Source organism: Daktulosphaira vitifoliae, unplaced genomic scaffold (assembly GCF_025091365.1).
Source record: "Daktulosphaira vitifoliae isolate Bord-2020 unplaced genomic scaffold, ASM2509136v1 Scaffold_5, whole genome shotgun sequence".
NCBI lineage: Eukaryota > Metazoa > Arthropoda > Insecta > Hemiptera > Phylloxeridae > Daktulosphaira > Daktulosphaira vitifoliae.
In genome coordinates this window covers 11,709,171-11,725,794 of record NW_026099576.1, presented here as the reverse complement: position 1 = coordinate 11,725,794, position 16,624 = coordinate 11,709,171, and the positions used below count along the sequence as shown (strand labels likewise).

Below are 16,624 nucleotides of genomic sequence, written 5' to 3'. Positions count from 1 at the left end.
TATTACATTTGAATATTTAGAAAAGGTGAGGAACGGAGTAATGTTTGGAGACATTTTTTTTACTATAACACACGGAAAAAAAATTTTGCTATGTTGCTCTACCCGCCTACATATAACTAAAAATTGTAAGAACTCAAAAAACAATAATCAAATATTGGTTATCGACCAATCAAAATTTTATTTAGATTAATCTCCATTTAATCGTAAACAAATATTAATATGTTTCCATTTAAATTTCTCATGTTACCCCTAAAATTTATCCTCAGGAATATTTTTTTCTTATAAAAAACTTGATATTTATAATGGTATATAAAAATAAATTTTATCTTAATCCATATAATTTTTTAAAAAAAATCATTATTTAAAAAAAATTGGAAAAGTAGTTAAATTAATAAATGACATTGTATAATTTTTAAAAATACATTAACAAAGTTGTATTCAGTATTACAAGCAATTAATTCTAAACTGCAGTATAAATATTTGTCTCTGACATCTAATAATTTTTTCCTGTATCTACCCGCGTATTAATAATTATTCATGCGCGGGTTTTACATACTAATTATAATTAAAATGTTATGAATAATCATATTGATAAGATTTTTATCGAGTTTATCCAAACAGTGAAGAAAAATTAAAAGTATTCATTTCTATACTTCATAGAAATGTTATATTTAATAATATCACCTCTTTTGTACTGCTAAAATTAAGATAATTAATAATTAATTGCCAATAATTAATGTAAAGCCAGTGACCTTTAATATAATAGGATTGGAGAAACTCGAATTTTTTTTAATCGGAAGATATTTCTTAAGACAAGCCATTTGATTTCAGACTACTATATGCTTTACTACCGGATTTTTTCTTGTTTTAATAGTTACATAGGTATCCCTAGGACCTTTAAAAAGTATGCAAATGCCAGAAGTGATAAGCCCAGCTCGTTTGTATTTAGTATTGAGAATAATTAACATTAATTTTACCTATTTTTTTGTGATAATCGAGTATGTCTAATGTTATAACACCGTTATGCGATGTTAAAAATTGCGTACGGCGAATAGCACGTGCTTATTTTCTATTACTCCCACTCGATATTTGCTTCTATTCATGAATGAGTTTACAAGGAATATCACGTTGTATCACATGGTCACAGAATTTTTATTGTGCTGCCACGTACTAGATATTGGAACTATGATAAGTACCACGCACACCTTTGAAAATCTCATTGTAAGTCCTTCGCACCTATTTAACGTTTAACTATCCGTGGGCTCTTTGACAAAAACGTAAACACGCATAACTAGATCTCTTATTTTACCATGAAAAGAGACACTCGAGAGACCGGATATGTGTTACCTTTTTTGCAATAATGTAAATGGAATCAAAAACGTGACGATATTAAATTATAGCGAATACTCTCTTTTTTTGATAATGTTAAGATAGTTTGAAACATAACATTATTTTCTGAGCATGGCTCGGTTAATCCAATCGTGGCTATTTAATTAAATAATAGATGATTAAAAACCGTCAACTATATGGTCCAGATTACTTTGTAAACATTTTGATAACAATATATTCTTTGAGACAAAAAATTAATCTAATCACTGTAAACCATTTATTTTAAATCTGTCTTTGATTGCACAAATAACTTTTTCAATATATTTGTAACCAATTTTAGTGTTTGTTGGTTACTACCTATTATTTGCTTTATTATGTACAGAAATTAATTAATTTAGAATTAAGATTTTATAATTGACTCGTAATTACTTATAATATAGTTATGTAGTTTTATATTATAACTGTTTTAATTGATATTTTTAATAAATGGTCAGTTTTTATGTTCATGAATTAATTTTATATGTATCTTAAAGTAAAAATACATGCGTTTTAATTAACATTTTAATTAGTTATTTAAGAAAAGAAAAAAATTATCCTGTTATATATCTAGACCATAAACAAAATGAAAATTAATTAGGCTTTTCAATTATATTTACATTTGCTAAAAACGAAATAATTAAATTATTCAATTGAATTTGCATTGTTATAAAGTTTAATGCTTTTACTTTTTATTTTGGTGAACAAAATTCAATTTTGTAAAAAAATGTAAGTTATTAAAAGACTTGCATCATAAATAAATGAAGTTCCATTTGAAACAAAAATCTCAACATAGATGTAAACATGTTTAAAATTTGGCTATTTTTTTTTAGTTCATTCTCGATAAAAATAGTCTAATCACGTAACGAATACTTGCGCTTGAGAAACTGTATGAAGTTTCACCTCCAGGGGTTGCATTTTTTATACCCCATACCTTGTTATATTTATATTTTATCCGTCCATTGTTATTACCTTAGAGACAGTCACTTAATCATTTGTCATTGATTGATGATGTGCTTGTAAAGACTGTACCGGCAATTGTGCTAGTCACCCTCCGAAATTTCATATAAACTCTACACGAGGTAATTACAATTTAGTACATTTTCCATAAAAAATCTATCGGCTTAGATACATCTGTATCTGTAAGAGTTTGACTAAGAAATCTAATGCCGTTTAACCATATCATTACGGAAGAATATGAAACTGAAATAATTAATTTTCTACTTTTTAAATACAATTTTCGTCTTTAATCAGTACATAGTTTTGCGTTATATCTACTATTTTAGCGGCCTCTGTGCTTAGTAATATTATTACTTTTTTAATGCAAATGAACACAACATATTCAGTAGGAATATTAAATAACACTTAGATAGGTACATAACGAAATGTTTTATGTATATTTATGTTCGTTATGAAAATGGATGACTTTGCCTAAAGGCTTATGTATGAGGAGGTACTTTTAGAAGAATTTTGAATAAAAAAAAGGTAATACATTTGTACATAGAGTGTTCAGAAAGTAAGGAAATAGGTTTTTATTGTTCCCATTGTTTATAACAATTGATCTGTTTCTTACTTAATGAACATTCTGTATATTTATTATGAAATATTTTTAAAAATATCTATAGAACCTTTAAAAAAATGTTTAGATACGCGCCTAATTTTGAGAAATATTAAGACCTATGCTACAATTAAAAGTGTGCAAACAAAATAACTGTTGATTTCATAATAATATTTATGAGTACTGATTAGAGATTAAGGGTTGAAATATTTGAAAGTGTATTAAATACTGGATTATTAATTTTTTGGTACGTTTTTCATCACATAAGATGTGTCTTACCAAACACCGTTTTAAATGAGGTAGTATCTTAGCAGAGTAATTTCCTTTAAAAGGGTTATCTTGCCCAAGACGTTTGAAGTGATTAGGTATATACAATGTGGATAAGTAGGAGTTAAATCGCAAAAACCAGTTTCCTTTATCATTATTGTGATTTCTTGTAGACGTTTTCAAACGGGTTTTATGGTTTTAATTGCTAATAAAGTCACGCGATATAAACGTTTGACAATCATACACGTTCCTATTTAAAATCAAAAAATTTCTCATAATAATGCAGTTAGTTCAGTTTATCGAACGGATAAACATGACTTTAAAAAAAATATTATTTTAAGCCCGCAAAAAAATATAATGAATCTCATTACAACTGTATAAAATAGCATTACAATAACAAACATTATAAATATCTATAGTATCACATCATGAATTTAATGGATAATAAAGAGATACAAACTATTGTGTGAAAAAATACAATTTGAAAAGCTGATTGAGTAATGTACGTAGGCGTTCCTAATTGACAGTAACATTAAAAATCAATGAGCGGAAAAATAGTTGTTTAAATTAACTAATGTATTTGACAAGAAAAAAATCAACAATGCACATCGTAGCTAATATTACACACTATCAATCAAAAATTTAGGTTCATTTGCTTTATTTTTTAATTGTGCACAACTTAATCAATTATGCAAATAAAAGATGTGTACATGGAAAAATCAAAAATATAAAATAAAATAGCTAAATATTTGTAAATCCTATATATTTTCTTGCCCTAATGATATTACTTTTTTCAAATGATGGAAATAAATAATAATAATAATTGAGGGAAACCTTGTTTTTTTTACACTCAATGATAATTTTGGAGCTAATCTGAACTTTTTGTTGGTACTATGTATTGATAGTAAATAAAGGTATTTCAACAAATAATTATTACACATATAAGCATCATAAAGAACAAAATATTTTAATTTGGATCCTGTGTAAATCAAATTATAAAAACGACCATCTGTATTAGATCCAGAAAATTATTCAATACATCTATTCCACAAATGAAAACGTAAAAATATTAATCCATATTGTGCAATGAGTTATGTAATTCGATTAGTAGACATCAGTCATAGTAATAGATAAAAAAATATGTTAACGAAAACAAATTTACGCTAAGTTATTTGAATTGTTTTGAAGAAATAAGATAGTACTTCAAATTATGAATTAACATTCAGTGTATCATAATGTGTATTACAATGAAGTGATATAATTTAACTATTAATAAAGTTTTATTTACTAATTAGGCAAAATATTCCTATATATTATTAATTTAAAATTTATATAATTTCACCATTATAATTGAATTTTTTATTAATCTTTTACACTAAATAATACATTATAATATAAGCCTAAGTGGAATGAAAACCAAATCAAAATCTTCTGTAAAATGTTATACAAAATGTATAGATTAAAATTTTTATCATAACGACAAAAGAGTTTGTTTTTAAACATTTTTTTTCACGTAAAAGTACAAAAAATAGATTCCATTAGACCGTATAATGTTTTTATTATATATTTTTATAAAAGCAAATCTAATAATAAGATAATTTGTAGGTAATGATTTTATCGGATAAAATAATAATGCACTATAACCGTGTTTATCATGAAAATGAAATGTTTCGTACATGATATTTTGTACCAAAAATTAAAAATACTAAATTGTATCCGTTTGATTTTAATATTTAATCTTTTATTGATCATTCAAGATAATCGTATTGAAAATATTAAATATTTAATTTATTTGACTTATTATTTATGAATTAATTTTAACCATTATTAAAGTATCAATTTGTTTTATGTGATCAGTAATCATAAAAAATGCATTCAGCAGCTGTCACTCGGCTAAAGAAAAAAAAATTAAAATGTTATTACCTAATTGATGCTCAATAGGTCGTATAAAATCGCCGAGTGTTTTTTTACAACCCAAACATGCATATATGTTTAAAGCTATAAAGTCCAATTGAAAAAAAAAACTGTCTACGCACTCGGTAATTCCAATTTCGACTTAACCGTAATCTGTATAACTTCGGTTGAAGTCGTAAAGTTAGACGATCTATGGCTTTCGGCGATGAGATAGAAAGCGATCAGATGGAGAAAGAGAAAAGGTAATCCAAAATTGACCGTAAATTCAAACATAAATATAATGATACTATTTATAACATGGATAGGTCATCGAAACATACACGTGTGGCAGTATTATTCTATCTTTCATTTCCTTTTTGTTCCTCCGAGTCTTCGTACACGTTTGCACTATACTTCAACTTTTATAGTCTTGTTCTGCGCACAATATTATTATATTATCAAACGCCGTAGCTACAATTCCTATGCTTTTTACACTAACCGGTTCGAGCAGACTCGTTCTTAAATTGGTAAGAGACCACTGATGATTCATCGTCATCATAACTTATTCGTTCCAGCCGTCGTTGCTACCCTTATCCTTATATTATAAAAAATTAATAGACATCAAAGTTATTTTTAATTATTAAGCCATTTCTATTTAGTTTGTTTTGAAGTAGAAACACATTAAAGCTTGATTACTCTTAGCATCCAATTAACCTTCTCTGCATTAAAATTCTTATGGAAATCTTGAGTTTTATGATTATATTATACAAACATAAAATTGATTATATCGAACGTGTGTACGTGCTGGAGTTTAATAATAAAAATCATTGTTCGTATTATCAAAGAAAAAACTACCGTTTGGATAAACAAATAGTTTACATAATGATAAAATAATTTTATTTTGAATTTATCTGTTATAAGCGATACCATTCCAGTTTATTATTTTTCATAATGAAAATTTTATAGTTTAATTTGTCTTGAATTCATTTTCAAGTTTTCTGTAAATGACTATAGCCTCCACAAAAATTGTTTGTAAACTTTAAAAAACATTTAGGTGTTAGCAGAAACTAATCCACTTGTGTTTCTATGTCGTTTTAATTATGAACCACAGCGTTAGTTAATCTTTTATCTTTTGCAAACAATCCCCTAAAAAGTAAACTATAGCACATCTCATGTTTAATAAACACCAATTTGTATTCGAATTAAATTCGTTTCATAGGACTGGTCGAGATCATTAAAAGCAAATAAGAACAGAATCTTTCTTTGTAGCGATAATAGTTTAACGTTTACAGTACCAATAAATTTAATTTAAACTTTCAATTTATTCAAATCAATAAATTGCGCTCAAACGAAGTTTGAGGAAAATAAACCACACGAAAATGTATAACGTAGCGTATAGCAGGCACTTTTACTGCTAGATAAATTTGGATTAATTTATTTTTTCACCGAGAAAACGTATTTACAAGTACATTGAGAGCGAATTACCTGAGCTGGTAAAACGTTACTATGTGCGCCGGTCTTCTACATTCTGCAATAGTATATTTTGATGTTTTTCGATAATTTATTTTTTCGTGGTTATCATAATATAATATTTGAGTATTGTACACGTTTAGATCATAAATTGCATTTATGTACATGTTGTATAAACGTAGCGAGTTTTTTTATACTTCAAAATGTATCCAGTCATTTAAATTGGGATGTAGTGACAAAAAACCTAAGAATAAACCGGTCTGAGGGACTTGAATCTTCGAACTGCCGCGAAAATGATCTATGGATCTCTTTACGTTCACATATTATTAGTTGTACAAAACATAAAAAACAAAAATATTTTCATGAGTGTTGTAGATCAGAAGAAATGACTTGCACGCTTGGCGTTTACAATCTATACAATAAAATGATTGATGACATTTCAGAATTTACATATGAGACGGAATTACTACAGCCAGATTCTATTATACATATAACACATGTGTTTTAATTGTATTATGGTACTAATAGTTGTCATACTAAGTTTTATTAACTCCACAACCGAGTAGCGTGCCAAAAAATCAACGCATCAACCTTTCATTCTAAACTCTTTTTTCATCATTAAATTTCATGTCAATTTAAAGAAAAAACACATGTAAGGATGATTATTTAATAACGTCGTAACGCAATAACGTTAATAAAAATAATAAATATTTTCTTACTCACATTTTTTTAAAATTTATTTGAATATGACAACCATTAAGATCAATAGTATTAAAAAATTAATTATTTTATATCATCAAAATCATCAATTTATACGACATGTGTTTTTTTATTAAATAGCTTATACACCCAACTGGTTTCCATTTCTTTTATTTCTAATTACGCTAAATAAGGCACGCAATAATTAGTTAATTGTTATTTATAATTAATATATCGTCATAAAAATAACATAGTATCTAGTAAAGTTTGAAATAATAATTTCATGCAGAAAAACAGTATAAAGTGAACATTGGATTATGTCAGTATTAAATAAAAGCTATGGAAATTTTCATAAATATGTATGACAAGGGTAAATAAATATATATTTTTTTAATGAACATTTTTATATTATTAATACGAATTAAATATGATACACAAAGCCTTTTGTTTAGGAGCAACTGAAAATACTTAATTAATTTCCAAGTTGGGTTGATATATGAAAATAAAGTAATTGTAAATTTTCTTTAACTTTTGTTTTATATGCCAAATAATTTTAAATTTATAATAATATAACTCGAAAATACTTTAAACATCAAAAAAGTTCAGTTGAAATGAATTAACAAGAGTAAAAAAATGTTAATATTTTTCGTACTTCAGTATAAAAGGCTGTTTATTTCAGGGCATGAATAAAATTTATTTTGTTTTTATTTTATGACAGTTAACAGTATTATTATGTTATACGTTTTAAATAATTAAAAAGTTATGACTTTTCCCGTTTTATGATATTTAAACAATATAAATTTGATATGTTTTTCGGTATTCAAATGTTACTAATTTTTCATGTTTTACATTTTATTGTATTTAAACGTTTTTAATAATTTTTTTAGCTAACGAATTAACCCATCATTATGAAAATATCCTTAGTTTTAATTTTTAGGAACGAAACATCAATATATTTTTGTTTTCTGTTAAGTTTTGTTTTATTTCGCTTATAGTTATGTTTGATATTTTATTTAGTTTGAACTTATGTATTGTTTGTTGTTAATATATATTTTTTGTTGATCGTTCATGTTTTGTTTACTTTTTACGCTTTAAACGGTTTTTTGACAGTTATAAACGTTATGAAAATGGCTTCAAATCCTGTTTTTATAGTGTTATACAACTATATTTTATATATAACTATAACTAATATTTTCAAAGATTTTCATTATGATTAAAATTTGAAAAATTAATAAAAGAAAAACATCAGTATGTATATATAAACAATAACATATATGACAATAATATTTTTTTTGCAACAAATAGTATATAGCATATACGTTACAACCTAACACAAAAGTCGAGTTAATTAATTTGTCTAGTGCTGACAATTAAGCTATTATTCGTTAATTAAGTTATCATTGAATATTGTTAATTTAGAATAGTATTATTTCATTATTATTATTTGTTCACGGTATCTAGTGATTAATTAATAAATTAATGAGCAATCCTTCAAAAAAAAAAACTATGAATTAAAATTAAATAATAATGTTTGCTGTTTCAAAGACATTATTTTTGTATTTTTTTTTAAATACACATGATTTTTTATCATGAACCACTTTATAATTTAAAAAATAAAATTACTATTGATAATTGTTTTTAATTTCTTTTAGCTACATATTTTTTTTAATTTATCAATAATGAAATAATTTTTGTTTTCATCCCTTATTATATGGGTGTCAATTTTTTTCAAATAGCAATATACATAATTATTTAAATAATTTTTTAAATAATGATAAAATTAATTAAAAAAAAGATCGATAAGTACGTAGAGAGGTGGAGAAGTAATTTCCAGAAATATCTAGCGATAAAAATAATAACATCCGTTCTTCACCTTCAACAGTAACTATAAAATGTTAATAATTTCTGAAATACTAATTTAAAAGTTGTTACTGACTAGTCATTTTATTAATTAGATCATTATCTAAAAACTATTCTAGTTAATTATGTATACTGCTATTTGAAAAATAAGTTAATATTTTTATAAAGTATAAGGGATGAATATACAAAATATTTCATTATTAATAAATTATTATTATTATTATTTTTATATTTAGAAATTATGTGGTTCATTTTAATAGAATCACTCTGTATTCAGGGTGGTCCATTATTTTCTAACAATTTCTATAATTTTCGATTCAATGACTATTTTGTAATACCTTTTAAAAACAAATGTTTCGATTTTTGGACTATGATAATAATATATTGGAAATGATAAAAATTTTTAAAATTAGTTAAAAAAACAATCAAGACAATTTATATTAAGGAAAAATTGGGTTCCAAAATTTTTATTTTTATTTTATTGTTAGATTTTTTGAGCGCATAATAAAGTTTGTGAATTTCGAGTTTTTACGTTTAATTCACATGCTCATTACATGTAAATAGACAAGTATTTATTGAGTATAAGAATTGTAATTCCTATGAATTAAAAGTCACCCACTCTGTTGTGGGTAATTTCTATACTTAAACTGTAAACTTGCCATAAGATGACATTTACAAAAAAGAAATTAATTTATATATTTATCGTACATATCTTTTATATAAATTTATTTTTAGTTTATAATGGACTCTAAGACTTTTACTAATTGTCTTATAATTATAATCATAAGAAATCATTTCTGAGACGTTACCCCACAGAAATTTATCTTGGGAAACCGCTTTCCAACAAAACACAGTATTAATTCATTTTTATTTTTTCATAGAGATGCTTAAAAACTATTTTTATTATTACTATTTATTGTTGTTCAACAAATCATTTGGCGTAGTCAGATATTCTTAAAAAAAAATCGTAATATTATTTCTGAAATAAAATACTCAGATTGTAAAAATTTTTTTTTTTTTAAAATGATAAAAATGAACATTGGTGTATTATTTATTTATATATAAATAAATAGTTTTCAGGAAATCTTGTAAATAAAATAAATACTAATAAATTTTGTATTATTTTAAGCATACTACTCATTTATCAGAACAACGTTCATTCATCGTATATAATAATGTAAAACAGATTTATGAGTTTTTAACTTAAGTAAACACAATTTATCTACTCAAAATTAACATAATGATCAGTAAAATGAAGTAAAAAAAATTAACTTGTTGTTTAATTGAAAGTTATCCGCTGTATTCTAAATAAAAAATTTTATAGTTTAGATGGTCTAATTATGATATTTGACCAATTTTTTAATAATTTAAGCAATTTTTTGTTCTATTTAACATTATTAGTTAATTATATTAAAACGTGTTTGAAAAAAAAAAAATTTTTAAACTCAAATTTTTTACTAAGTATCTTTTTTTATGTGTAGAACAAAATTAGGGAGCGACCCATTGACAATTTTAATGTAAACCTTTTTTTGAGCTAACTTAATATATTTACCTATAAATAATTAGATTAAGAAATTTTAATGTAATTAAACTTTTTACGTTTATACTTTAAAAATATGCATTATTTTCTTTAAATATTCTACAAAATTGACAAAACTAAATGTTTGAATGTTTCTTATTCAAATAATTTATAATTGAATTATCGTATTAAAAACAGAAACTTCTATTACTGTAAAAGTTTATTCGTTATTTCTATTATGTTTTAATTATAAGTAAACCTGTTAGTAAGTAACTTTGAACCTGAAATGTTTTGATATACATCTATAATATGTATTACACTAATAAATATGCATATTTAATGAAAATTGATCATGTTTGGCTTTTTGAGTTTAATTGTTATAATATTTTTTATTTTTTATTTTAAATTTATACATACATTTATATATTTTTTTTATTTAAAAAAAATTACTTTCCAATAACAAATGTATTTATAAGCAGTTTATAAGCTAATGTCATTCTGTGCTTTAATAAAAATAAATCTCAAAATGTTTGTAAAAATATGATATGTACTTTGAGTGATATAAAAATTTAATTTCAAATACTTATTTATTTCATATAATTTTTATTTAGTTAAATGTTCACAATTCTAAACATTTTTTGTTAAATTGGAGTTTCTTATTTTTATTTATTATCAGTCAGCTTCGATGTAATTTTATGTATATGTTAATTTGAAGTTTTTTGTAAAAAAATAAAACAAAAATGAATAATTTTTTGGTTACATTTTTCAAAAAATTGTGTATTTAGCTCACAGGTAGCATTAAATTCAACAAAAATTAAATATGCGTTGGCATATTTTGAATCAATTATTAGTTTGTTGACTTATTTTTTTTTTAATTATTGCCTTTTAAAATTATATTTGAAACACATATTTTATTATTCTTGACAAATGGAAAATAAATAAAAATTTAATGTTTTAAATATATAAAATAGCCATTTTTTAACTAACAAAATTAATGAGTTAATTACAATTTTATGGATTTAGAGTACTCATAGAGTTACAAGTAGTTTAGTATATAGAGTGGGTGTGTAGTGTGTGTAGCTGCATCTCGTATTCGTTTTTGTATACTCCACTTGAGTTCTATTCCACTCTATATATTAAAATACTTGTAACTTGTCGTAAAATTGTATTGATCCATTAAAATTCTTTTAGGATTTCTTTAGTCCCATCACTCAAAATTGTTCTTATGTATGAAGAAATTAAACAAAAAAAATTTCAAGTTGATCAAAATGATTTAAACTTGTTCCTGCTCGGGAATGGAAATAGGCCAATTAAGAAAGTTTTATGGTTTTTGATATAACTTGTAAAAGAGCACTCGCAGGAAAAAAACATAGAATGAAAAGTGTAAATATTAATGATTATTATGAAGAAATGTAAAAATTATAGTTTTTAAAATTAAATTTGAGATATATGGAAAAAATGAAATAAATTTATGTTATTAGTCACATGGTCACAGAGAAAATACAAAATTAAATCACTGTGCATAATAGAACATATCGCAAAAAGCATTTTTATACATCTGGGTTAATATGTTACAGAGACAAATATATATATATATATATAATTTTTACTTATTAAATATTTTGTACGAAATTAGATTAAAATCTTTTTTTATGTAAAATCGTATGATCAACTCGATATTTTTTTTCGTTCATTTTTTTGACATATACAATTTATTTATATAAACAATTTTGAGGGATGAGATCAACAATTTTCTGAATTTAAAAATAAAAACTACCATAATAGTCTTGTATATTTTAAAAAATCCTAAAATTTAATATATCAAGTCCATTTGTTTGGTACAGAACGTCTTTAGCAAAGATCTAGTAGACCAGTTGTTACAAACATTGTTGAATATATTATATTGTGTGGCAGCTGATCTCCAGCATCTTGCTTTACTCACCCCCTTGCCCACCCACCACGGTAAATCTATTGCCTCCGTGTCAATTGTCATCCGTGTACAGTTCATCGTCATAAGTCAGTAAGTTTTTTTGTTTTATGTGTCATTCTCTTCTGTAGCAAGCGCCTTTGCCTGAATGGTAAATTGTTCGGCCATTGTACGCCGTTATTCTTTTATTTGTTTATTGCACTCTTGTGCTAAAAGTCTTCATGTCCTTGCACGCCACTAGTGATTGGGTCCTGACCATCACTAAATATCTTCATTGCCGTAGTGGCTTTTCCACCGTTTGCTCTCATCTGCCATTACGTGCCTTGATCTACACTCTGACTCGTTACACTCAAATGTTCGACACCATTGCCACAAGATCTCATACAGTCCACTCATCACTATCAAAAACTTCATGTGTTCAGCTGAGTTTTATATTATTTTTTAATGTTATTTATTGTTTGTTTTAATTTAGTTTAACTATTTTGTTTATGCCACTCCGCCGGCCATTAGTATTAAAGGACCCACCGCTACCCTATAAATTTAAAATACTCTCTGAAGAATTTCTAATATATGTGTTTATTTGTTATTTAATTATTGTCTACTCTCGTTACTTATTGGATGTACCGTTAACCGTCATCCCCTAGGTGACCTACTCCCGCATCAATAATGGCGATTTAAAAAGGTTTAAGATAAAACGGCATTCTAGTGTGGTGCACAACTAGCCGTTCTACGGTCTAGCTGCCTCGTACGAAATACTATTTCTTAATATATAGAACAAAATTTATTCTAAAAATGTTCTTGTAACTCGATAAGTACTTGTTCTAATGTTGTAATTGAGTCATCAAATTTTTATGTAAATTTAAATGAGACTATTTTGAATTTGAAAAAAAATATATATTAAAATTTTCTTATTATAGATAAATAATAAAAATTAGGTTCTTTCAGGGGTTGGCCTAGACTTGGGGTAGAAACGTATGGTTCAGCGCCTGGAACCTCAGGTTCGATCTCCAAGATGTTAATGAGATTTTTCTTGCGATTTTCTCATTAGTAGTGTCTGGTCTCTGGCGCAAGTTGGCCATAATACTCGTCTTGTCCATTATTGTCTTAGCCACAAGTATCTTTGTCTCCCTAATATGTGAAAGAAGGCTACCACCTCTGTAGTATGTAAAGTTCAAGAAATAGAACAATGTAAAACTGATCATTTTTTTTTAATAGAAAATAAAAAAAATTATAATAAAAAATATGCTTTTAACGTAGTTTAGAAATGCGACATGCAAAAATTAAAAATAATAATAATATACATTTATGGTCTAATTCATATAAACTTCACAAAAATAGAATTATAAGAAACTATGGTCAGTAATAACTTTAATAGATTGTTTAAAACAATATAAACACTCTCCCTATTGTAATGCACCAAATTTAATTTTTATATACTGGAAAAACCTTTTCAATAGAAGCTTTGTTGTTATTAAACTTATATTTGAGTGTTATGTTATTATGTTGTACAGATTTTGATCAATATAAAAAATGTAATAGACATTTTATAAGCTCATGATAATATTATGAGAAAATTGGAATGAGATATTGTCACTAACAAATGTCCAGAAGAAAACGTTCTATTTAAGTAAGTAAGTATACTATCAATACTTGCATTAGTAATCCAAAAATTTGGTTTTTCAATCATTTCTTATTTTTTAAGTTTTTTAAATGAAATTTTACTAAAGCTAACTTGAAAACAATTTTAATAATTTGCATACCAAAATATATGTAAAAAATGTGGTATTACTTTTTTAGCTATTACTCAAAGAAATTAGTATGGTGAATATAAAATATATTGCGATCAATTTGTAATAGTATAATTTTTCCTTAAGTAATGAACTCAAGCTAAACAACGAAAAGTTATTTGAAATTACTGAGTATGGTTACAGAAAATCATTGAAACTTGTTGTTATGGCCATGAATAATAATAAACATGTACATGATTGTATGTCACAAAGGATAAGTAGAAGTAAACCAGAGTATATAACAGAGTACGAGTTTTACGAAGGAGAATACGAGGTAAGTGAAATGGGGAGTTTAGTGACAATAACTAAAGACGTGATAGAAGAGATTTTTAAGTATTTAGGATCAGTTGTGCAAAGGAACGATGATATTGACGAGGATGTAAGACACAGGATTAAGTGTGGGTGGTTAAAGTGGAGAGAAGCGTCTGGTGTGTTATGCGATAAAAAATTCCATTGAGGTTGAAAGGTATAAGACTGTAGTGAGACCAAGTATGTTGTATGATTTGAAGTATTGGGCAGTTAAAAAAAAATTAGAGCAGAAAATGAATGTAGCAGAGATGAGAATGCTTAGATAGATGAGTGGATTGACTAAAGAAGATAGGATAAGGAACGTAAATATAAGAGGAAGTATAGGTGTAGCGTCAATTGTGTATAATAAGAGAGAAAATAGACTTAGATAGTTGGGTATATTATTATGAGGAGAGAGGATTTGGAAACTTCACTGGTGATAGTGTCAAGTGAAGATTTAAGATATGGATAGTCGACTTTAAGTAGCTGAGATAACGACGAGGAAAAGAAAAAGATATTTTACGAGTTAAAAACAAGATAATTTATTTAATATCAAATTTTTTAGATGAATATAACAATAGATAAAAAAATGATGACACAATATTCATAAAAATTGCACAGCTTTAAAAGTGTAAACATATGTCTATAAAATAAAATACTGTTAATACTTGTTAAAAATTGAACCCAAATAATGTCAAGTAAAAATTGTTTTTTGTGTTACCAATGATTTTTATTACACTTGTTTTAATACTCTTTATTTTGAGTATAGTAAATCAATTAATTTATTGAAAAAACATTTTTTTAGGTTATTATATAATAATAAATTTTAATTTGTAAATAAATATGTCAAATAAAAAAAAAAATGAAGAGGTGATAAAAATGATTTAAAATTTAAAATGAGCGTACAAAATTAAAAGAATATTCCAAAAACAATTAAAAAAATAAAAGTTGTACTACTTGTTATTTATATTAAACATGAGTATTTATACAAAGTAAAATTCGAATTTTCATTTCGAATAATGGTTTTTATATTTACTTTATCGAATTATTTAAAAAAATACAGTTTATAATAAGTTATATTTATATACAAATATTCATACTAATAACAAAAAATATCTATTATACTTGGACATTGTGATTTATCTATTAACAATATTTTACAGTCGGTTAAATTTTTATATTAAATAAAAATTGATTATATATTATTAAAAGTTACTTAAAATAATAAAATTGTTTTTAAATATACATGATCATGAATAAAAACACAACCATGCATATGAAAAGTTAGTTTATTGATCGCCTAAGCTAAAAATAAATATTTTAAAATTAATAATAATAGTAATTGAAAAAAATAGAAACTTTTAATGAATAACAATATTGACGATATTGATAATTTTTACTAATATAATTCAATAATAAGCAATAATGTTTAGGTAATGTATTCTATTCGTGAATATCATAAATCTACCAATTTAATACGTTAATGTCGTCAAATAATTTGGTATGGGTTAAGTTAAAATTATAAAATATATATTCTCTGTCAAGAAATACTAGCTTCGTTACTATTTGTATGAAGTTTATATGATATGTAAAGTTCAAGAAAGGATAATTTTAAATCTGTTTGTTTTCAATTTATTAAATTAATTGTAGTTTACTTAATAGGGATATCATATATGTTTTAACACAAAATTCTAATTTCAATTGCCTTAAGTTCTTGAAGTCTTATTCATAAATAAAACCTTTAGATTTATAAATAATAATTTTCATTTAAATTTTAAAATAAAAAAAAAAACCCAGCACAGGGGGGTCGCGGCACAGTGGTGACGTGGCATAGTTGGATCAAGTATAATGATATCTGACAGTGATTAAAATCACTATCAAAAAAAAACGCTTCGATGCAAATCTTTAGATAGTGTTTAATTTTAAAAAATTGGTGGATTATTCCAAAAGCTTCATAAACTGCTAGTTCCTTATTAATATCCTGATTAAGA

At 25.0% G+C, this 16,624-nt stretch overlaps 1 protein-coding gene across 2 annotated transcripts in view; it reads right to left on the bottom strand.

The window, feature by feature from the left end:
- LOC126906618 (protein TANC2) overlaps nt 1-16,624 on the bottom strand; it is a 76,996-nt gene that overhangs the window by 35,954 nt on the left and 24,418 nt on the right. The window lies entirely within an intron of this gene.